Source organism: Esox lucius, chromosome 21 (genome assembly GCF_011004845.1).
Source record: "Esox lucius isolate fEsoLuc1 chromosome 21, fEsoLuc1.pri, whole genome shotgun sequence".
NCBI lineage: Eukaryota > Metazoa > Chordata > Actinopteri > Esociformes > Esocidae > Esox > Esox lucius.
In genome coordinates, this window is record NC_047589.1 from 31,179,171 (window position 1) to 31,204,550 (window position 25,380).

Here is a 25,380-nt window from a genome sequence, read left to right on the forward strand (position 1 = left end):
TCTTGCCTCTTCCTCCATACTCACCCTGTCCCTCCTCACCCCTCCCACCCCTTCTCCCCCCCTGCCTATTCCCTCCCACCCTCATCCTCCCCTTCCTCACCGCACCCAGAGAAACTTTCTCCAAACTCCATTCACTTGTCTCTTGTCAAGCGATGAAAGAAAAACTAACCAGCATGTCAGGAGAGCTCTGCTGCCTAGCAACGAGCCATCGTTGCACTGTGCTTTGCTTCAGCTGTTGAGTAATGGAAATTGACAACGTTAAGCCCAGTCACAAGTGTTGTTTGTCACCTCTGAAATGCAAACAAAACTGCATTGTTTTGTCCAAAGTATTGAGCATGATTGATGTTTTAAGAGCCACAATGGCGTCATTCATTTCCTTCTCTGTGTCTCAGCCTAGATAGATGTCATATCTTTTCATTGCATATTAAATGTTCTGGAGGAGCATGAAAATGCCTCAGCTTTTCATCTCCTGGCAGACTGCTGCAAGACAGTGGTTCGGAGAGGATGAGGCATTCCTGGAACCAGTGAAGTTATTCAGTGTGCCTCCATCTCACACTGAAATAATACAATAAAAATCGTTGGCCTTTAAAATCTGTCGTGTCCCACCACAATGGCCACAGAAAGGACAAACGCGACTCGGAACACAACAAAGAAAAGAACTGAAACATGAAAGTCTCCAACACACTCCTTCTTTTTGTTCTGCCGCTGTCTGTAGGTTTTGTGTTACTGACACACTTTGCAAAGCGATGTTTTGATTTATTCAGCAACCATATAATACTATGGGAGCCATATCATATGTTATAAAGGAAGAAGACATCTGTTCAATTTACAAAACATACAAAAACAACTCTCCAAGAATCAGAACATGAGAATAATCAAAAGTCCACTGAAAATAGAGACAGGATTAAATCTAATGGTCAGGTCAAGGCAAATTTGCTGTAGCAACTCAACTGGACCATTTTAAATAAGTTTAGAATATATTGACTTTACGGCTTTAAATCACACCAAGGTTTTTCATGAGTCATACAATAACGTAATGACAAGACTTTATAGCTTTTTTCCAAAAAGCAATTTTGAGTTTTGAGCTGTTAAAATACAAGTGTCCTTTATAACAAAATAATGTTTTAAAATAACTTTCTGAATTGAAGTCATCCCTCCTCCTGTACATTGATGATAGATTGTTCCTATTCACCATAACACTTTGAAGAATCTGCATGTATGTTCATCAATTGTGGTGAAAGGAGAAGTTCCAGTAAAACAACAGACAAAAATTGTTTGTAAAACTGTAACTCTGTGAGCTACAAAGAAGACAGAGGATACAAAAGCAGAAAGTCTTGGACACAAGATGACAGTTCGTTTTCGTCTCTGACTTTTACTCACTTTTCCCTCACATTTTTCTGGTAAAATATTGATCAGGGGTTCCGAACCACTTCACAAAATGTCTCCTATTTTACATTCAATTTGGTGTTACTTTAATGTTTTACATTTTATGAGTTCTGTCATATTTTGATCATTTTTAATTGGGGAGTCATTAACAGAATCATTCACTGGCTGGTTAATGGTTAATGGAACATAATTAATAAGTAATTAGTGAAATCGTATTTAGTGCATTTTTATTAAGGGTAATTCTGTATATTTTTTGTGTTGTAATATCAGAAAATATCCATAGTATATGTGTAGTAAAAATGTAAGGCTTTTTTGATGCAGTGGATCATTCCATTTTGGTATAGTAACAGGCTTTATCAGAGAAAGCAACATACTTCATTGTGTGTAGTAACAGACTTCATCATGTATAGTAACAGACTTCATCATGTATAGTAACAGACTTCATCATGTATAGTAACAGACTTCATCGTGTATAGTAACAGACTTCATCGTGTATAGTAACAGACTTCATCATGTATAGTAACAAACTTCATCATGTATAGTAACAGACTTCATCATGTATAGTAGCAGACTTCATCATGTATAGTAACAGACTTCATCGTGTATATTAACAGACTTCATCGTGTATAGTAACAGACTTTAATGGGTGTAGTTACAGACTTCATCGGCTGTTGTAACAGACTTCATAACATTTTGTATAATTTTTGCATTGTAATATCAGAAAATGTCCGTAGTATATGTGTAGTAAAAATGAAAGGCTTTTGATGCAGTGGATCATTCCATTTTGGTATAGTAACAGGCTTTATCAGAGAGGGTAACAGACTTCATCATGTATAGTAACATACCTCATTGTGTATAGTAACATACCTCATTGTGTATAGTAACAGACCTCATCATGTATAGTAACATACTTCATGGTGTATAGTAACAGACTTAATGGTGTGTAGTAATGGACCTCATCGGGTGTAGTAACAGACTTCATGGTATATAGCAACAGACCTCATCGCGTATAGTAAAATATTTCATGTTGTAAAGTAACAGACCTCATCGTATATAGTATCATACTTCATGGTGTGTAGTAACAGACCTCATCGGTGTGGTAACAGACTTCATGGTGTATAGTAACAGACCTCATCGCGTATAGTAAAATATTTCATGTTGTAAAGTAACAGACCTCATTGTGTATAGTATCAAACTTCATGGTGTGTAGTAACAGACCTCATTGTGTATAGTATCAAACTTCATGGTGTGTAGTAACAGACCTCATTGTGTATAGTATCAGACTTCATGGCGTGTAGTAACAGACCTCATCGGTGTAGTAACAGACTTCATGGTGTATAGCAACAGACCTCATCGTGTATAGCAACAGACCTCATCGTGTATAGTAACAGACTTCATGGTGTATAGCAACAGACCTCATCATGTATAGTAAAATATTTCATGTTGTAAAGTAACAGACCTCATCGTGTATAGTAACAGACTTCATGGTGTATAGCAACAGACCTCATCATGTATAGTAAAATATTTCATGTTGTAAAGTAACAGACCTCATCGTGTATAGTAACAGACTTCATGGTGTATAGCAACAGACCTCATCATGTATAGTAAAATATTTCATGTTGTAAAGTAACAGACCTCATAGTGTATAGTAACAGACTTCATGGTGTATAGCAACAGACCTCATCATGTATAGTAAAATATTTCATGTTGTAAAGTAACAGACCTCATCGTGTATAGTATCAGACTTCATGGTGTGTAGTAACAGACCTCACCGGGTGTAGTAACAGATCCTCATCAGTGCAGCGGTGTAGACATGACATGACAAGTGACTTCACCTGCCCCTCTAGAGCCTCCTGTGTGAGGAAAGGTCACAATGTTGTAGAGGATGAACCCTCAGGAGCGAGTCACAGTGTTGATGTTCACAGAGAACAATAGGGTGTTGTCCAAGGTCACGCCAAGGTCCTCACACTGGGAGGGGAACACTGTGGAGTTGTCAACCATGATGGACAGGCCTTCTCCCAGAGGAAGAGCAGCTCTGGCGGGTGTCCGAGGAGGTAGACTGGTGTCCGAGCAGAGACGTCTGCCAGGTTTATTTTGGAAAGGAAAGACATAGAAGATACCTGTCTTTAGTTTATCAGGGTCAAACTTTTTTTCAAGCGTGGTTTTCTTGGGGTGGGGGGGGGCATCTTTGGCCATCTTGAATTCCAAAAGTAATGTGAATAGAGAAAAAACCTGAGGAGTTGAAGAATTGATTCATGCAGCACTGCTCCATACGGCACTGACTCCATACAGCACTGACTCCATGCTGCACTGACTCCATACAGCACTGACTCCATACAGCACTGACTCCATGCTGCACTGACTCCATACAGCACTGACTCCATGCTGCACTGACTCCATACAGTACTGACTCCATGCCTCACTGACTCCATACAGCACTGACTCCATGCTGCACTGTCTCCATGCTGCACTGAATCCATACAGCACTGAAACCATACAGCACTGACTCCATACGGCATTGACTCCATACGTCACTGACTCTATGCTGCACTGACTCCATAAGGCACTGACTCCATACACCATTGACTCTGGGCAGAAGAGGCCGTTGCAGAATCATTAAAAGTATGTTACTATGCTAGTTAACTAATTAGCTCAATACCATACCAAAGAAACATTATAATTATTGTTGTAGCTGGTAAGTTTCACATCTGGCATGACAACAATCTCAGTAAATCTTGAATTAGAATGCTTTGGATTTATGCAAGAATAAAAAATGTATGGGTAAAACAACCTTGGACACCTTGGAGTTCAAATATCAGGGTTCTACTGAACGCAGCACTTTTCAGAAAGAAAAGACAGAATAATGCATTTCAACTCTCAAGCACAGAGACGTTAAATCCTAGAAATGTATCAGCTATTGTTGTTTTCATCGGCTTTTCCGTGATCATACTTGCACACAAAAACACACACAAACAAACAAATAAACACTGTAGAATAATCAGTAAACACACGAGAATAACCAACAGTGCTTTGTGCTGATGAAGCCCCAGCCAACGCACTGGTTTTAAGGTTGTCTGAAACGTCTTCCTCTTCCTAGAACTAATGTGCTTCAGCCATCTGGCTGTAATGAGGCCATTTCCATACTGTTTTGTTGCTTTGCTTTACAGACATTAGCATAATTGTTCAAAGATTTTGCTTCAAAATTGATATCCACACTGGGAATGTGAGGGGATGGAGTGGGAGAGAAAAGAAAGAGAAGAAAGAAAGAGAAAGAAAGAGCAGACAGAGGATGTGTGTAAAGCCAATCCATTTCTCTCCTTGTTCTTCCTCCGGCAGGGTTTTCCTGCACCCCTAATCAGCACTGGCTTTATCTGCTAATCCACATTTAAACTTTAACCTGTAGGGGGGCTCTTTGTGTCCCTAATGGAACCAGAAAGAAGAGGGAGGCCAGGCAGAATGAATAATCAGATTCATCATATTTCACCAGAGCTAAAAAGCTGCTTTCTCTAAAGGGGAATTCGAATTAGCGCCACTTCCATCTGACAAAAAAAAAAAGAAAAGAAAATGTTTTTAAATGAAACAATTGCATCTGACTAAAATGGCACCATGGCAGCAGCTCAGAATAAATTAGTGTTCAAAAGCCAACTTCTTAATCAGCTTGGGCGTTGCGTTTCTGAGCTACACGGTAGATACTGGGATGTTGGCTTATTTTCTATATGAAGGCCCGTGAAGGACAAAACGAAGGACTACACACACACACACACACACATACGCACACACACACACACACACACACACTGAGCTAACAAATACAGACTGGAGATGCCAGAGATAGGCAGCTGCTTGTTAGTTAGGAAACACCAACAAACATCAAACGATGAAATGACAAATAGATAATTTAAGTAAAGGAACATTAGTGCAGCCAATCACTGGCTCTTATAACTCAGTTCAGAGCTGGCGTTCTCACTGACGAGCTGGTGTGGATGCAAAGCTTCAGTCTTCAGCTCCAATCTAACATGTCAGATTCAAAAACTGCTTCCTGTCCTTTGACCCACAGTCTAATTTAAATATTTTCCCTAATGTCAGTTTCTGTTAAAAAATACAAATAATAAACCTAAACAATATAAAAACAAAATATTTATGTTTTTTTCATAAAGAGTTGAAATGAGATCCCGGTCTTGTGAATCTCTGAGGCATTTGGATGACTGAGGATGGACCAGGACTGATGAGATATTAGAGGATTAATATTTTATACACACAGAGAGAAAGGAGAGATATTGCATCATTAATAATCCAATATTTATACAGAATGATATGTAGTACAGATGGAGTGAGGCATGTAACTGATTTAATTGATTCGAATACAAGTTATTGTTTCATTGATCAGGATACAGGTTATTGGTTTAATTGATTGAGTTAGGGGTGATTCGTTTGAGTAATTGTTAGAGGAAATTGCTTTCAATAATTTGAATACAGGTGTTGTATTTCACTGATTAGTTTAGAGGTGATTGTTTAATTGATGAGAACAGAGTTTATTTAATTGGTCATTATACAGGTGGTCTATTTATATGATAACAGTACTGTAGATGTGAATGGATTAATTTAATTATAGACAGGAGATGGTTTACTTAAGACAAAGACGATATATTTAATTGATTAGGGTACATATGATTGGATCAGTTGATTAGGAAGTGATTAATTCAATCAATTTGGATAGAGTACAATTTATTAGGTGTTGTTGATTATTTTTCTATTCATTAAGCAACATTTGTTTACAGATATCTGGCCTATTTATTTAATCAAAAATATATTTTCTCAACATCTAGTGCTGATAGGGAAATGTTCTATGCCCAAAGGCTAAGCACAAGATGTTGAAAATACTTTGAAAATAGTATTACAGAGCTGTAATGTATTTCACTATGTAGAGTCAGAGAGCATTATAATACTGGAGCATTGTTGTGTCGAGGAGAGGGGAGGAGGGCAGAGGAGAGGGGAGGAGGGCAGAGGAGAGGGGAGGAGGGCAGAGGAGGAGGATTAGGGATTACATTTCCTCAGTCTTTGTTTCGGGAGTCTTTCCGACACAGGCCTCCTCTGCCTTGGCTTTGCCTTGTTAAGGGAAGAGAAACAACCAGGCGTTTAAAAGCCGTTTGGTTAAAGTCTTTCAATCAGTGTCAACTATGAATATTCATAGCGGGTGAAATGTAAGCCTCTGAAACACAATACATTATTTACCATTGTGACACCAGCATTATACTCTGCCTGGATTTACTCTGTCGCTTTACTCAATTACCTGACACACAAATGCTGCCTGTCTGCTAAACGGTGTAATTCGCTTGAGAGATCTCTATCAAGAAATTATTTGAAGCTTTTGAAAGCCTTATTAAACATCTTTTGACAGCCGTATCATACATTTCACAAGTTCCTCTCTGAACAACATTGTTTTTATAGAAAATGTTGTGTTGAAGAAGAACATGAACCTGTCAGGGGACCTTATGTCTACATATTTTATTGGTTTATTTGTAGAAATTGTCAATTTGGCAATTGAGATAATTCTTGAGCATTGAGGAACAAATGTTATGTTTATTATATTTTAATCAACAATAAGATCAGCTCTGGTGTGAATTCAAACTGGATATGGAATATTCTGTATGGACATATTTGCTTCAGAATAAAGGTGTGCTTTTATTGACCATTAGCATCTTAGGTTGAGGCACATGTTGGAGATGCGGATATGAACAGAGTAGCATGGATCGCCACTGCTCTTCACTTGTCTCTATAGCAGTTCAATGTTTCATCAGTGCATCCACATGGTTGACGTCGTCTCTGGGTGTAGTGGAATGCTTGTCTACTGACTCCTGGAGAATCTGAATGAATCTAAGTGTTTGGAGTTCCACTTTTTTGTTCTAAAGGTTTCTAGAATGTGTTTGTGGATTCTGATGGTTTCAGGCACGAGGCCCTCACTGTCTGGACTGCAGGTCATTCATCATCAAAGCTGGAAATACTTCTAAGAGTTTTTTTCTGATGAAATAATTTACTACCAAAGACTCCCGTTGAAGTATTCCAAAGAATGTTTTAGAAATCTTTGCTGAATTAAGCGTTCTTATGAGCTGGTGATTCGCTATTCAACCCTCCGGAAGAGAAGTAATCAAAAACAAATAATGACATTCACCATTCAACAAATAATAATATCTTTTAATAATCTCTTACAGATTTAGATAAAAATAAACACATACCTCAATTTATTCTAAATCCATCCTCTTGTTTTATTTGTGCTTCTGTAAGGACCTGTGAACGAACATGGTCCTGGGTTGGAGTCCTCTGTTTCACTGTTATGGTTGGTATTTTAATACAGGACCATTCTGTTTCAGCCCAAGTCCCAGTTGCCTCTACAGAAGGATCTGTCTCCATCTAGTGGTGCTGCAGAGTTCCTTCAGCCCCACCAGACCTCACCAGGCCAACCCACAACCAGCTCTCACACGTCGCTATTCAATACCCTTCTCCCAGTGATTTCATATCTCTCATTGTCATTTATTGTGACGAAAACAAGCTTTTGTTGCTATGTCGTTTCATCCCTTTAGAAATGCCTTTTCCAGGTCAAGGTTTGAGATTGGTTGTTGGACTTCGGAAAGAGCCTGTGCTCAGACAGAAGAATGCAAGGGGAGAAAGAAAACAATTTTTCGGGGGCACACAAATGAAAAAGAACATCTCTTGGGACATATAATCTTTGTAAGCTTATTATTATCATAATGACACAATAAAGTTGTCAATGTCATATTAATTTGCTCTACTTTTTGTCAAATGTAATGTAGTTATCTCGGTTACTTTCTAATTCGACAGATTACAACGTGTTAAGAAACAATGGCAGAGGCCTGGTCGGGCTTTGCTCGTGTAATCATACCATTTACCACCTCTGTCAAGGCCTTACGTGACAGGCCAATTTCCACACTTATTAAGCCTATGACACACTTGAAATAATCGTATTAGCGTTTTTGGGTGAAAATGAGTCTGATTTTCGGGCGGGGCAGTTTCTCTCTGGTGTAACACAGGAGTTTGACTGTAATGGACAGGCTCACACAGACAGATGTTTCTACATGTCCCCAATGCTCTCTGCACCAGGCCAGGCTGTCAGGAGGACGGAGAGGCTGGTTTCTACTGAGTACCATCATATCCTCTGACAGAAACCATTCTGTTCTGACACTTGATATAGGGTATGTGTAGATATGGGGTATGAGTAGTTTGACATATGTGTAGACTTGGGTGAGTAGAAATAAAGTAAGACTAGATATGGGGTATCAGTACATATGGGTGTGAGTTGATATGAGGTATGAGTATATATTGTATGAGTATATATGGGGTATGAGTAAATATGGGGGTGAGTAGATATGGGGTATGAGTATATATGTTGTATGAGTAGATATGGGGTGTGAGTAAATATATGGGTGTGAGTAGATATGGGGTATGAGAAGATGTAGGTGTGAGTAGATATGGGGTGTGAGTAGATATGGGTGTGTGCAGACAATGAGTATGTGTACATATGGGTGCGAGTAGATATGGGATATGCGTATATATGGGGTGTGAGTGTATAAGGTTATGAGTAGATATGGGGTAAATAGTTTAGTCTTATGTTCCTCTGGGCTGCCCTTAGGCAAGGTCATCACTCAAGGCCAAACCCTGAAGTACCCAAGAACTAGACCACATCCCCGACAACAACTTAAACGTTTATTTTCCACCCGGCCAATCGGACACGTTTAAGAGACTTGACATTTTGCCCGTGAGACATGGATGGTAAACACTGCCGGCAAAAGTAGCCAGAATGAAGTTGTGGTGTCATAATTCACCTGTGGGGAATGAGACCACTCGCTGGGTTTAGGGGGGGAGAAGAAACGCTTCTCCACCGCGAAACCCTGGGGGGGCGATACACAACCCCAGCCCCAGCTCCCCACCCCCCGGCGAGGAATGCTCATAGAGGTAAAGGGTTACTGGTTAGGGTACGCCACTTCCTGGAGCTTTTATCTGGCAACCCCTGACCCCGGGCACATCTGGAAACCTAGTTGGAGCCCAACACCAGGAAGTCAGCCATCTATGGAGGAGAGATTATTCTGCTAGCAGTACAGTAATGACGTACAGGGCTTGTCAGACCTGAGATAGTTGACCATCGGAGTAGAAGTGGATGTGTGGCAAGGACATGGATGATGGAAGGGCAGGGATGATGGAAGGGCAGGGATGGTGGAATGGCAGGGATGGTGGTATGGCAGGGATGATGGCAGGGCAGGGAGGATGATAGGGCAGGGATGGTGGCAGGGATGATGGCAGGGCAGGGATGATGGCACAGCAGGGATGGTGGTCGGGCAGGGATGATGGCAAGGCAGGGATGATGGCAAGGCAGGGATTGTGGAAGGGCAGGGATGATGGCAGGGCAGGGATGGTGGAAGGGTAGGGATGATGGCAGGGCAGGGATGATGGTAGGGTAGGGCCAGATAAGGGCACTGATGATGGTAGGGTAGGGATGATGGCAGGGCAGGGATGATGGTAGGATGGTGACAACGATGAATCATTCCTCCTACACAGATTGCATGAAGGCTAGAAAGACATCTTGGTGTGGGGCTCATGACCTGGGGAGGGAAGGGTCATGATGAGACAGAGAGGAGCGGGGAGGACAGAGTAGAGGAGATGGGAGGAGGAGAGAGGAGCGGGGAGGACAGAGTAGAGGAGATGGGAGGAGGAGAGAGGAGCGGGGAGGAAACGTTGACTAGCAGAGTCTTTGATGTTTAGGGAGGGTCTCTTTCAGTTAATGGAGACCAAGCAAGGAGCCAACACAAACATTCCTTTGGCAGGACATTTTGAAGTTACACATAGAAACCCTAAATGTCTCCATCAGCTGTTTATTTGGTTTTATTACACAGACCCAGTTGTGTTTGTTTGGCACCCCCGCTCAATATTCACACTGCTGTAACACTCTATTCACAGAGTCCATTTACTTACACATTTTACATATCAGTCATTTAGTTATTATTGCTAGGAACAAGAAACAATTGTAAAATATCGAAATATCATAGTAATTATTATATACATTTAACTGTCAGGAATTGTACTAACCAATTTAGGGACCTCCAAAAGACAGGAGTATTCAAACTTAAATCATGGGGAACATTAAAGGCGCCCAGATTGACTCGATTTAGCAAATTTTGAGATTTCTAAAGACAATCCCTTGCACCACAGCCCATTCAGGTGAGCCATAACAAAGGGGTGAATACTTATGCAATCAATTATTTTCAGTTCAATATTTTTTATTAATTTGAAACTGAAATTATGCAGATGTTGTTTTTCACCTTGACTTTATGGACATTGTTTTGGTGTCATCATCCAGGTGCTCAGGTCCTCTAAGATTCAACAGGACTCTAGAGGAATTAGAGGAAGCATTTCTTATATTCACAGGACACCTCAGCACATGATTCAGTTTGACCCAATTCCACCGTCATGTAAGCTACTGCTGTGTAAAACTGGGAACTATGTGGGGTGTTTGGGTCAGAGAGGCCCTGCCGGGAGATAGGCAACTCTGCACAGAATAGTTCCAGACACTTTGCCAAGCACCAGACCACCAATGACACACCAACCAAGCTCAAGCTACCTTGAGTCAGGGTCGATAATTGCCCACAGAGTCCTAGTACTATATGTAAATTACAAGGTAGTACAATACAGGAACATTATAGGATATTACTAGTACTATATGTAAATTACAAGGTAGTACAATACAGGGACATTATAGGATATTACTAGTACTATATGTAAATTACAAGGTAGTATAATATATGGAAATTATGGACAGGAAACGATTAATACTATATGTACATTACAAGGTAGTACAATATATTAACTTTACAGGATATTGCTAGTATTACGTGCGGTCATTAAATATTATTACTAGTACAATATATGAACGTAATGTAGAACTACCAACATAAACAAAGTAAAACACAAATCCATCTGTTTTTTTCTGCATGTACTGTGTCTTTTGACTTTTTTAATATTTTTAATGGGTTACAATCTGTTGCTGTATGAAGACAGCATGGAATAATGTTGGGTTTCTGTATAACAATCTGGACGTTTATTTGAAAGTACCATGCAGTGTCTCTCATAACAAACACGGCAGTTTAGCATGAAGCGTACTGATCATGTAGCATCATGGCATCCTATTGGACCAGACTACTTAACAGGGTGCATCCGATTGGATCAGACAATTAAGGAATTTGACACTGACATTTACTAGGGCATGGCTGGAACTTCTTGATCTTCTGTTAAACCTGGGTTCTGACAGGCGCGCCTGCTGCATTCATATACTGCTCTGTGGATTTCTTTCTGATATGGCGTATCGTCAGATCCAGCAGAGACAAATAAAAAGCTTCTTTCACAAAAAAATTGAATAGCGTAAGTCACAAAACTGGTTTCTAAGACAAGGCCCACTCTTACTGATCTTTCAGCTTTTCCCTCTCAGAGCATTTCTGGAATGTGATATTGCAGAGACGTCAAGCTGAGATGAGTAAAAGGCATCTGTCACACAAAAAATACTAAAAGTCACTGAGCAGGTATCTTGGGTTTCTCTAAGGGGTTTCGTCATAGGTCTGGTTGCTCTGGGGACTTCTGGGTTGCATCTGTCAGTGTCTCTGAAGAATCACATGATAGGTCTCCATCTCAGAGGAGATTTTCCCTTTGCCCGTTAGGGATTAAAGACAAAGAAAATGAGTCTCCCTCCTCCCTCATGTTTACATCCACAGTCTGATGATGATGATGATATCTGCTGGTGGTGTATTGACATTTCAACTGTTCATATTTATGGGAGTTGTTCCTTGAACATAACCTGAGAAAAGCAGTGCTTTGTTGGACTTGTTATTAAGATGCAGGAGTTTTTCTTGCCCTTAACAATGCTGATTTAGAAGGCTGATTCACCAGGCTGATTTACAAGGCTGAATTAATCAATTAAGTCATGAGAATGGTGTTCTAAACTAACTTTCTTAAGGTGATCAGTGGACATTTGTTTATGAGAAAGACCATTGTGATAAATACATTGTCAGATGCATATTTGCAAATTGGTTTTCATAACACAACAGTGTTTTCCATACTGCTTCATGTACATAATTAGATATAAGATTGTTAAAGAAATCAACTCTTCTCCACGCATAATTGCTGCTTGTCACCCCTAAGCATTCAATGATGTATAGTCAAGATCACTGCATTTTGCAATTTGTGACTTTTATATATTACAGCCACAATATGAACTGTGTATTACCATTAATAAAAAAGAATGGCAGTGTTGGATGTAGTTTTAAACTATATTATTATAACATAACATAGAGTCAGCGTATTCATTTTATAGGGATAATTTATATAACAGCAGTAGTTTGCAAAATCATCTTTTAAAAAAGCATATATAAGGAATAGAACATTTATTTCGGATCAGAAGGTATCTGTTATGATCTGTTGCTTGGTGATCTTCATAAAATGTTTTTTAGATGTGTTCTGTGTTCTAAACATGTTATGTATTTGCCCTGTGTTCTGTAATCCGGACATGTTATGGATTTGTCCTGTGTTCTGTAATCCGGACATGTTATGGATTTGTCCTGTGTTCTGTAATCCGGACATGTTATGGATTTGTCCTGTGTTCTGTAATCCGGACATGTTATGGATTTGTCCTGTGTTCTGTGTTCCGGACATGTTATGGATTTGTCCTGTGTTCTGTGTTCCAAACATGTTATAGATTTACTCTGTGTCTAAACATGTTCTGTGTTCTCTGTTTTAAACATGTACTGTGTTCTCCACAACTCTATGTGTTATTTCTACCTAACTGTTATTCAGAACACCTGGAGATAATAAAGGCAATTGTCTCCTGGAGGGTTGGATTTGGGAGAGAGGAGCTAGAAAACATCTGGGGAAGGTTCTGGTAGATAGTGGAGGAATGGGGGTTCTGGGTGACTGAGGAGGGATAGAATGCTAGGGAGAGCTGATCTAGGCTGGGGAGGGCTGATCTAGGCTGGGGAGGGCTGATTTATAGGCTGGGGAGGGCTGATCTAGGCTGGGGAGGGCTGATCTAGGTTGGGGAGGGCTGATTTCTAAGCTGGGGAGGGCTGATTTCTAGGCTGGGGAGGGCTGATTTCTAGGCTGGGGAGGGCTGATCTAGGCTGGGGAGGGCTGATTTCTAGGCTGGGGAGAGCTGATTTATAGGCTGGGGAGGCCTAAACTAGGCTGGAGAGGGCTGATCTAGGCTGGGGAGGGTTGATCTCGGCTGGGGAGGGCTGATCTCGGCTGGGGAGGGCCACAGTGAGCTTGCCTAGGAACTGATTGGGAGAAGGTTGGGTGTTCTGGATTTTGGGTTGACCAAATGATAAGGCAGGCTAACATTTCTGCTCTCTGTTCAGATTAGAGGAGGTTACAACATTCTAATAAGAGCTATAACTAATACATGATAGACCAATCAGCTCATTAGCAAGCAGTTCATTTATTAGGCAGATCCTGAACAAGTTGAATTACCTTTAAGACACGTCTTTAGCCCAGATAAGATATCTGGAGCTCTCTCCCCCTCTCTCATTCTTTCTTTCCCTAACTTTCTCTGAGATTGATTTACAACTAAACAGACCATACCAGATAGTGCTGGGGTTGTCTACATGTTTCTGGCACTGATAATTGTCTATTCGGATCTATTGAGTTCCCCAGGAAGCACTTCCTTGCATATGTAGCTAAACGTCAGGAGACAGCGTTGTAGCAAGCCAGCGAGGACTTTTTTTTTTACACAACTTCTCTGTTCTCACCCTAAATGTTCCCCCCGGCAACCCACGTCTGTTCTAACTGATATTACATTGTTTTAATTGCGATGGAACCTCAACTGCACAACCTCAGCCGGCCTAAGATCAGCTTGGCTTATTATGCTAATGTCACGGCACTGATATGTGCACCCGGGGAAGTGAAGCGTTGCTGCTTGATCCGTCATGTCGACGCAACTGCTCCACTGTAAGATCTCTGCACCTGGAGGCATCCATTCAGCTCTCTCTCCTCTCTTATCATCCATCCTGTCCAAGCCATTACCCATGGACGGGTAAGAAGATAAATATTGTTGCAGATGCCTGATTCTTTCTCTCTAAATTAGCTTTTCCAGACCAGATTTATCAAGACTTAGCAGGGGTCTGAAGCTCCACAACGTGATGTGTTCCTGAGCAGTACAGAACAGTTGGATTCTGGATCATCAACTTTACCTCTGTGCTGTTGTCATAAGTTATGATGATATACAGTAGGCAGTACCCAGAAGGGTCTCTGGCTGTTTCCAGACAGTTACCTTGGCGGTTCTACAGAGGTTTCCTTGGCTGTTCTCTGGAGGTTTCCTTGGCTGTTCTCCAGAGGTTTCCTTGACTGTTCTCCGGAGGTTTCCCTGGAAAAGGAACAGCTTTTAAATCACAAAACCTCTGACCTTCACTTCTTAAAGGGAATGTAGGACCCTTTTAAGCTTTTTTTAAAAGATAATCTCATGGATACAAATTTCATATCACATTGCAGTTTTAAGAAAGTAGTCTCTCTCCCTTTCTCTCTTACTGTGGTAACATGAGGCCGGGGAGTTTCCAGGAACAGCTAGCATGCTAGTTAACATCATTCCACTAAGCCGGGTAGTCTCCAGGAACAGCTAGCATGCTAGTTAACATCATTCCACAAGGTTAGGTAGTTTCCACGAACAGCTAGCATGCTAGTTAACATAATTCCACTAAGCTGGGTAGTCTCCAGGAACAGCTTGCATGCTAGTTAACATCATTCCACTAGGTCAGGTTGTGTCCAGGAACAGCTAGCATGCTAGTTAACATCATTCCACTAGGGATATCCTGATGTAGTTCAACTGCTCTACATTCCAGACCAGCAGACAGACTAAGTAGGCTAGCAGCACAGCATTTTACTCATCTTGAAAACATTACCTCGACCAGGTGTTCAAGAGATACTCTTGAACTCTGCAGAACGTTGGTCTATGTAAGTGCCTGGCTGGTTCTGGAGCTCTTCTGGTCCGGGGGTAAAATGTGTCAGTCCGTCCTGGGTGATGCGGTACAGAAACATCTGTGGTGCCTGGAGATCCAGCTCAGTGAAAATTTTAAGAGAAACCCAAGGATCCCAGACTGTCAAAATAACCCCTCTCTCTCTCTTTCTCGCTCTCACTCTCTCAGACTTGCCCTATATTTTTGAAGATGTAAATCATATCTTAAGATCAACAAACATCCATGTTCCTCTCTCACGTCACCTCCTGGACCCAGGCTGAGAAAGGAGACTCATCTCTGAAAGGTAGTAAAAGTTGTGTGTCCCAACGTTTTGGCTCTGAGGCCTGGCTTAACAACGCTCAGAGGGGCCTCCCATGGTAAACAGCCATATTTATGTTGGCAATATATGGCAGAGAATTAAGACCATAAAATTGGAGCAACATACAAATCTTTCATTACCCGCGGCGAGCCGCTGTTTTGCTTTATACAACACAGAAGTTATTGCCTCTAAATATCCACAGTCTGTTTGGATAGGCCAGGAGAAACACTACGTCAGCAATCTTTATTTTGCTTGCATTCTGGACCATTGTAAGGACTGGTATTTAATATGTTCTGAACTTCAATTACTTCTGAGAATGAGGTCCTGGCAGTGCTGGAAATGCCTTAGAATTATTGTTGTATTCAACCATTATATTGTCTGCAGTCAGATTTAGTTTGAAAAGCATGTGTATTGGAATATTTGTTATTTTAAAAACTTGTTCCTAAAACAAGTACTTTCATTTCAATGGTTGTTTGTATAAGCAATACTATTATTCATGTACATAAATAGTCATCCAAATTGTCTTCAGATTTGTCCAGTACTAGGATTAAATGCATTGGATTGTATTTGTTTTCAGTGCTGTTAATATAATATTTAAAAGGTAAATTTAAATAGTTGTGATGAGTCGCAGGAAACAGAGTTTCACAAAGTGTTTATTTTGTGGCTCTACTGAGGAGCTTGTTTTTAGAAGGCAACGTACTCAAAAAGCTAGAGCTATAATTAAAACAAAATAGACAGCTTGATACATGTAATCAAAGGGCATAAGAATGCCTGACACAACACATCAAACACAGACAATGATTGACAAAGATGAGACGGGAACAAAAGGGAAATATATACATGATAAAGATACAATGGGGAACAGGTGCGTAACGGCTAATCACAAATCAAGACTGGATGACAGTTGTCTCTATGCTGCGTTTGTAGGCCAGAAGGAGTTACCCAACAGAGGAGCCCAAATGTCGGACACAGAAAGGAGGTGAAGCAGGTGGCAGAGGTGAAGGAGGTGAAGGAGGTGGCATGGGTGATGCAGGTGGTGGAGGTGAAGGAGGTGGCAGAGCTGAAGGACGTGGTGGAGGTGAAGGAGGTGAAGGAGATGGTGGAGGTGACGGAGGTGAAGGAGGTGTTGGAAGTGAAAGAGGTGGCACAGGTGGTGCAGTTGGTGGAGATGAGGCAGGTGGCGGAGATTAAATAGGTATCGGAGCTGAAGGAGGTGGTGGAGGTGGCGGAGGTGAAGGAGGTAGCAGAGGTGAAGGAGGTGGCATGGGTGATGCAGGTGGTGGAGGTGAAGGAGGTGGTGGAGTTGAATGAGGTAGGGAAGGACGTGGTGAAGGTGAAGGAGGTGGTGGAGGTGGGGGAGGTGGCGGAGGTGGTGGAGTTAAAGGATGTAGCGGAGGTGGTGGAGGTGAAGGGCGTGGTGGAGGTGAAGGGCGTGGTGGAGGTGAAGGGCGTGGTGGAGGTGAAGGAGATGGCAGAGGTGATGCAGGTGGTGGAGGTGAAGGAGGTGGCGGAGGTGATGGAGGTGAAGGAGGTGGCGGAGGTGGTGGAGGTTTAAGAGGTAGCGGAGGTGGTGGAGGTGATGCAGGTGGTGGAGGTGAAGGAGGTGGCACAGGTGATGCAGGTGGTGGAGGTGAAGGAGGTGGCACAGGTGATGCAGGTGGTGGAGGTGAAGGAGGTGGTAGAGGTGAAGGATGTGGCACAGGTGATGTAGGTGGTGGAGGTGAAGGAGGTGGTGGAGGTGGAGGTGAAGGTGGTGGTGGAAGTGAAGGAGGTTGCACAGATGAAACAGGTGGTGGAGGTGGCGGAGGTGAAGGAGGTGGCAGAGGTGAAGAAGGTAGCACAGGTGATACAGGCGGTGGAGGTGAAGGAGGTAGTAGAGATGAAGGAGGTGGCACAGGACAATAGGCCAACATACTTTTGCAAAAAAAGAGACCTCATCTGAATACATTTCACCTTGAACATGTGATAGTAACTGACTTATTTGCAATTTAATTTACTAAAACATATTATTGACAAATGTTTCAACCCCTAAAAATGTCCACTCATTAAATTAAATTCACTTTTCCTATTACTGCAGGTTAGTTAATCTCGAAAAATTAACATTCCACATAACATTCCATGTAATAAATAGTTGTTCTCTTCATCAGACTTCTGTATTAGCCTGTGTTGTCTGTCACAGACCTGACCTTTTGACTCACAGGTTAAAAATGTGTCTTTCTCTAGAAATTATAGTATGTGAAGTAAATGCACAGAATCATGTCAAGGTTATATCTAATTATGAAATGTGTTGTAACAAAGAACCAGATTGATTACCAAGCTAATCACTTCAATAAGACCTGAGTGTAGACAAAACCTTATAGCCGTTCTGTCATGAAGTTGTCTGAGCCCTGAGATGTCAGCTGTGAACAATCTCCCAACAAGATGGTATTCGTCTTATTTTTTGTTTTAGTTCTGTGTTTTAGCACAGCAGTGTCTGGGTTTGGCATGTTCAGAATGTGAGGGGGGTTGGCATGTTCAGAATGTGAGGGGGTTTGCATGTTCAGAAATGTAAGAATTGATCTGAAATGTGTTTGTAATTAGTGTCCTCCCCAGTGGATCTTCTTCTCATTAAGCCAGTAAGGCAAGGAAGCTGCTGGAGAATACATGTGTCAAACTGCCTTGAAGCCATTGAGAGTCGGCCAACTGTCTCAACAGCTAACGTCATGAAGTGGCTTGTCATCTTGTAGAGCAAAGATTCCTAAATGGTTCTTCCTCAGCTCTTGTGGTTCCTTGAATACTTGTTGATGGTTATGAACATTTATAGGGAACACTATTTTGGGGTGTTTCAATGGGTAGGTATGGTTGACCATGTTCAGTAGAGTCGCTGGTGTAATTACCGGCCCCTGCACTGCAGAATAGCCAGATTGACTAAGAATGTTCTCTGGCTTATGCTCTACAAATTGCATTTACACTCTCAAAACACAGGCTTGTCAAAACAATACAACTTTTTACAGAAACTCCAGTTCTTACTAAAGAACATTTACAAAGTAACTTGAAGAAATGTGAGAGAATTTGAGAGAAAGAAAATGCTAATTCTTCAGACATAAATTCTTACGGTTCTATTGAGAACTTGAAATTGTTGTGCAGATATTAATGCTAGAACCTTTAATCAATGCAAATGTCCACAGAGCGGATATTTATAAAGGCAGGAGTCTGAAGAGAAATGGAGAGAAACAGAGGGAGGGAAAATAAGACAGAAGAAAGGAAGTACAATTGAGAGGGATGAAGGACATTTGACAGACAGAGTTAAGACAGGAAAGAGGACAGAGAGGGAATATTGGACAGTGGAAAGGGGTGAGAGAGAAGAGAGTGAAGAAAGGAAAGTAGAGAACAGAGGGAAGACAAGAGAGGAGGAGGAGAGGAAAGAGAGAAAAGAAGAAAGGGAATGTTGACATTAAACCCCGGCATGCCCCCCCCCCCCGCCCCCCTCCCATGTGCTGCTAGCAAAATAAACACAGTTGTCACCCTTTAAGACTTCAGCAGCTCCAACCAGAGAGGGGAAAGAACGCACACGAGGAAAAAGACTTGTCTTCTCTCAATCCGCTCCATTCTCCCCTGGGAAAAGTAACAAAAAAAAAGAGAATATTATCAAGCAGAGGTATATAAAATAAAAAGAGAAATACAAGTTTACACACTGGTGGAAGGTTGGACCATCAGTCCATTAGAGGACAGATCTACTCTATTCTGTTGACCTCTGACCTGAGTCACTCCTGGCATGTCATCAAAACACACACACACGCATGCAATGGACGTGCACACACACCGCCTGTATCTCTTTTCTTGGTCTGTGTTTTTGTCACTTCGTCCTCCGAGCCAACGGGGAGTCTTCATGTTATCTGTCATTGGGCTGTTTAAATCCCTTAGTTAACACTGAGATATTACAGATATTACAGAGCACTGGTTTAATTAGCTACGGACGCTTCTATTTTAATCAACTCACAACTGGACTCCAGCTGTGACAGTCCTGACAGCAGAACAATACAGACATTTGACTTCCTCTTCTTTTCCTTAAAAAAGTATATTTGCAATTTGTAATGGAAAACACAGTTTGCTGTGATAGATGGTTTTCAAATGAAGGCCAAACAGGCGGTCTGTTCCCAGCCCTGAGTGACAGCAGAGCAGATTGCTTTTAGCCATGTTCAATGGTGCTGTTCATTCTTCTTCCACGTTTTAGCAGTTTAATACATCCAGAGCTGTCATAATGTTTTGGAATGTTGCTGTGGTTACATGAATGCACATCTCCCCACCAAGTCCTAATTGAATTCTTGGTCAGGCTGCAAGACAAGGTAATAAGATGCAGTTCTCTAAGTTGTGTATTGATCAGTTTGTCTGTTCATCTTCCCAACGTAACCTCCTACTAGATGTTTATGTCTCTACCATAACACCTCCTACTAGATGTTCATGTCTCTACCATAACACCTCCTACTAGAAGTTTATGTTTCTACCATAACACCTCCTACTAGAAGTTTATGTCTCTACCATAACACCTCCTACTAGATGTTCATGTCTCTACCATAACACCTCCTACTAGATGTTCATGTCTCTACCATAACACCTCCTACTAGATGTTCATGTCTCTACCATAACACCTCCTACTAGATGTTTATGTCTCTACCATAACACCTCCTACTAGATGTTCATGTCTCTACCATAACACCTCCTACTAGAAGTTTATGTTTCTACCATAACACCTCCTACTAGAAGTTTATGTCTCTACCATAACACCTCCTACTAGATGTTCATGTCTCTACCATAACACCTCCTACTAGATGTTCATGTCTCTACCATAACACCTCCTACTAGATGTTCATGTCTCTACCATAACACCTCCTACTAGAAGTTTATGTCTCTACCATAACACCTCCTACTAGAAGTTTATGTCTCTACCATAACACCTCCTACTAGATGTTCATGTCTCTACCATAACACCTCCTACTAGATGTTCATGTCTCTACCATAACACCTCCTACTGGATGTTCAGGTTTTCCTCATACCCCAGTAATGTCTATGCTATTTTTGTTTAGCTAGTCTAAGTCCTGGTATCCCACAAGTCTGTTGTTGTTGACTGTAGACATGCAGAACAAAGTAATTTTAGCAAGTAAGGGAGAAAGAGAGAGGGAACGGGAGAGAGAGAGGGGGAGGGACAAAGGGAGAGAGAAAGGGAAATGGAGAGAAAGGGAGAAACAAAGGGAGAGAGGGGGAGAGAAAGGGAGAGCGATAAAGGAAGAGAGAGAGGTAGATCGAGAGAAAGGGAGAGAGAAGAGGGGCTGGCGGACTTTCAGCACGTTTGAGTAATTTTATTTGGCTGCCGGGGGCCAGTGGGATACTGTTCTTTTAATTTATTTTATTTATGTTGTAGCTGTTATCATCATGACAAGACAGGACAGATTGCATCGGGCGTTTCGAAAAAAAAACACACCACAGCACCTAATTAACAGGAAAAGTGCTTTGCCAGACGACAAATATGAAAACACTGAGGCAAAACAGTGACAAATAAGTGGCTTCTCCCTGGCTGTGAAGAGGGTGAGCTCAGTCAGCCTGGGCGCTTTCCAAATTGCGTCCTAATCCCATAGTGCTCTGGACAAACATAGTGGACCAAATGGGGAAGAGGGTGCCAATTGGGACCATGTTGTCTCTGTCTGAAACCAGTCAAACGTACGGTACTGCAGCATGACCATGGTGGGGTTGGTCCCAATAGACCAATGGAAAGACACTTCCCGCAGGGCCTTTGTCAGTCACCTATGATCAGTCAGACCTTCACTACCACACACACACACACACTCACACACACAACGTTGTAAGGTTCTCAGCTGAAGGCTGGCTCTCAACAGACATCCCTAATTGAACTGATTAATACTCAACCGTAATTGAGTGGTTAATGTAATCACGCCATGTTGTGTTGAAGGGGAGATGTTCTCTGTGACTCTCAGGTCAAGACTGCACTGCACATGACAGGGCAGTTTAGCCCTGGGACTATCTGAAGGCCCATGTGAACATGTTAGGACCCCATGGATCTGGGACTATGTGAAGGGTTCATGTGTACATGGATCTGGGACTATGTGAAGGGTTCATGTGTACATGGATCTGGGACTATGTGAAGGGTTCATGTGTACATGGATCTGGGACTATGTGAAGGGTTCATGTGTACATGGATCTGGGACTATGTGAAGGGTTCATGTGTACATGGATCTGGGACTATGTGAAGGGTTCATGTGTACATGGATCTGGGACTATGTGAAGGGTTCATGGGGCGTTTAGACTGTCCAGTGTTTCAGTTGGAGAGAATTCAGTTAGTTTTTCTCAGTCACAGGGTAGTTTATTATTGATTCATTATTAAATAATGAAAAGGGGCTTTATGAAACAAACTCAAGTGATGTGTGAAGGCTGTGTGGTTGAGGGACTATTTGAAGGCTTCTGACTACCTGAAGGGGTGTAGACCCAGAGTCACCTCACAGACCATCCATGTCTGCCTGAGGAAACTTTGTCTTTTCAAATATCGCTTGGCACCTGGGCAGGTACTATGATTACCCGCAAAAAGAAAATCTTAATCCGAATCCAGGTTCCATTGATGGTTGATGCCCAGGGTGGAGATTGGTGAGGATCAGCCTGGAGTTGGTTGAGGCCCCATGAAGAGATGGTTGAGACCCAGTGTGGAGATAATTGAGGCCCAGTGTGGATAATTGTGGCCCAGTGTGGAGATGTTTGAGGCCCAGTGTGGAGATAATTGAGAGCCAGTGTGAAAATGGTTGGGGCTCGGTGTGGAGATAATTGAGGCCCAATGTGGAGATAGTTGAGCTGTGTGTTTTGTGTGTGTGTTTTGTGTGTGTGAATCTGTTTTACAATATAGAGCTTTACAGAAGTCCCCATGAGGTTTTCTAGATGGTCACAAGTAGAAAAGGGTAAAAGGCTAAACATTTTGATTGGGGTTAGTGTTAAATTGCAGTTACTTTTAGGATTGTGCATTAAGGGTTGGGTTTAGGGTCAAAGTTGAGTTCATTTATGCTTCAGGTAAGGGTTTGTGTATAGGGAAACTGGATAATTCTTTTCTGGGTCTACAGAAGGATAGAAAACCAAATGTGTGTGTGTTGACTTTTTCCTGTGATGTTTTTTACAGACCTTGCTGTGGTATGATTGAGAGATCAGCAAATAGATTCAGTGCTACAATTATTAATGGCAAACAAATGATAAACAGCATGGCAAATCAATTATGCATGGGTAATAAATTATACATAGCTAATAAATTAGCAGTGCAGATTGCATTACAGCACACAGGAAACGGTATCACTTCTGTCTCTGACTGAGCTGTTTGTTAAAATCCTTTATTTTATTACAAGCTCACTAAGTCACCGCTGGCTTCCAGCCTGTTTTCTTATCCCTGTTCTCCTCTGTTCTGTTCCAACCCCCTCAACCAAACTGACTGTGAGCTGTGCGTGCACAAACACATTCTTGGAGGTTTTCCATGCTTCATAATGATTGTGCTAATTCACTATGCTAATTGAGTAATTAATTTGGGAACAGGAGATTAAAGGAAGGCAGGAAACAACAAAAAAAAACATACAAAAAAGAACAAGTTAAGCATTTAAAGACTGTTGAGTGTTACCGGCGGGCTAGCGTAGCACTTTGCTCTGACATTAAAAATGCAAAGTGAGAGTGGTATTGTAGCGCTAGCGTGGTTAGCCTGGAGGCTAGCGAGGCACAGAGGCTCAGAGCAGGCTCCTTGTAACCGCATTAGCATCAACACCCCCCTCACTACATTCTGCAGCCACATCATCACACACACACACGACCAACACAACGAGACACAAACACAGTGAGACACACACAAACCAAATGCCCACACACTTGCATAAGCAACACACCGACTGCAACACACACAAACACACTCACATAAGCACACACAGACACACACTCACATAACCACATTCATAGAGACACTGAAACACGAAGATATACAGTTAGATCCGGAAATATTTGGACACTGACACAATTTTCATAATTTTGGCTCTGTATGCCACCACAATGGATCTGAAATGAAACAACCAAGATGCAATTGAAGTGCAGACATTCAGCTTTAATTGAAGGCATTGAACAAAAAATTGGAATGAAACGTTGAGGAATTGCAACCATTTTCATACACAGTCTCTTTATTTCAGGGACTCAAATGTAATTGGACAAATGAAAATAAATAAATGTTCATTTTTAATACTTTGTCGAGAATCCTTTGCAGACGATGACTGCTTGAAGTCTGGATGCATGGAAATCACCAAACGCTGTGTTTCCTCCTTTGTGATGTTTTGCCAGGCCTTTACTGCAGCTGTCTTCAGTTGTTGTTTGTTCATGGGTCTTTCTGCCTTAACTTTTGTCTTCAGCAAGTGAAATCCATGTTCGATCAGGTTGAGATCAGATGATTGATTCGGCCATTGCAGAATTTCATCCGGCTGCTTCTGTCTTCTGTCACATAATCAATAAACACTAGTGACCCAGTGCCATTGGAAGCCATGCATGACAATACCATCACACTGCCTCCACCATGTTTTACAGATGATGTGGTATGTTTCGGATCTTGATCCGTTCCAAGTCTTCTCCATACTTTTTCTTCCCATCATTCTGGTACAGGTTGATCTGAGTTACATCTGCCCAAAGAATGCTGCTCCAGAACTGGGCTGGCTTTTTTAGATCTTTTTTGGCAAAGTCTAATCTGGCCATTCTATTCTGGAGGCTTATGAATGGTTTGCACCTTGTGATGAACCCTCTGTTTTTGTCTTCTCTTTATGGTAGACTTGGATAATGATATGCCTACCTCCTGGAGAGTGTTCTACCCTAACAGTGGTGGATGATCCTATGATCATCCACCACTGTTGTCTTCTGTGGACGTCCAGGCCTTTTTGTGTTGCAGGGCTCACCAGGGTGTTCTTTTTTTCTCTGAATGTACCAAACTGTTGATTTGGCCACTGCTGATGTTAATGATATCTCTCTGATGGATTTTTTTGCAGCCTAACTATTGTCTGTTTCACTTGAATTGAGATCTCCTTTGACCGCATGTTGTGGGTTCACAGCAACAGCTTCCAAATGCAACACCTGATTAACTGATGAAGAAATAATGAAGGAATAGCCCACACCTGTCCATGAAACAGTCTTTGAGTTAATTGTCCAATTACTTTTGGTCCATTGAAAAAGAGGGGCTACATATTAATGAGATGTTATTCCTAAACCCTTTATTCAAATCGGATGTGAATACCTCAAATTAAAGCTGAGAGACTACACTTTAAGCTCATATTCATTACTTAACTGTAAGATGAATATATTTTAGTGAACAGCCAAAATAACAGAATGTGTGAGTGTCCAATTATTTCTGAACCTAACTGTATGAGATGTGTATGCACACACAGTACTTTATTCCAGCGATGTAAGTCATCAGAACAGTATTTTACTCCAGGAGCCTGAGATGACTAGCCAATAGGAATGATCCAGGCTAGGTCTAGAGGTCTAGAATAGTTTATAGTAATTGTTTGGGCTAGGTCTAGAGGTCTAGAATAGTTTATAGTAATTGTTTGGGCTAGGTCTAGAGGTCTAGAATAGTTTATAGTAATTGTTTGGGCTAGGTCTAGAGGTCTAGAATAGTTTATAGTAATTGTT

At 41.6% G+C, this 25,380-nt stretch overlaps 1 long non-coding RNA gene across 1 annotated transcript; it reads right to left on the minus strand.

The window, feature by feature from the left end:
- Positions 1–3,383: 3,383 nt before the first annotated feature.
- On the minus strand, positions 3,384–15,477 carry LOC109614861. The gene is made up of 3 exons (XR_002195831.2): positions 15,333–15,477; positions 14,708–14,800; positions 3,384–3,466 (listed from the first exon to the last, which is right to left on the minus strand). It is a non-coding gene; the product is annotated as an uncharacterized LOC109614861 (long non-coding RNA).
- Between the last annotated feature and the right edge of the window lie 9,903 nt (positions 15,478–25,380).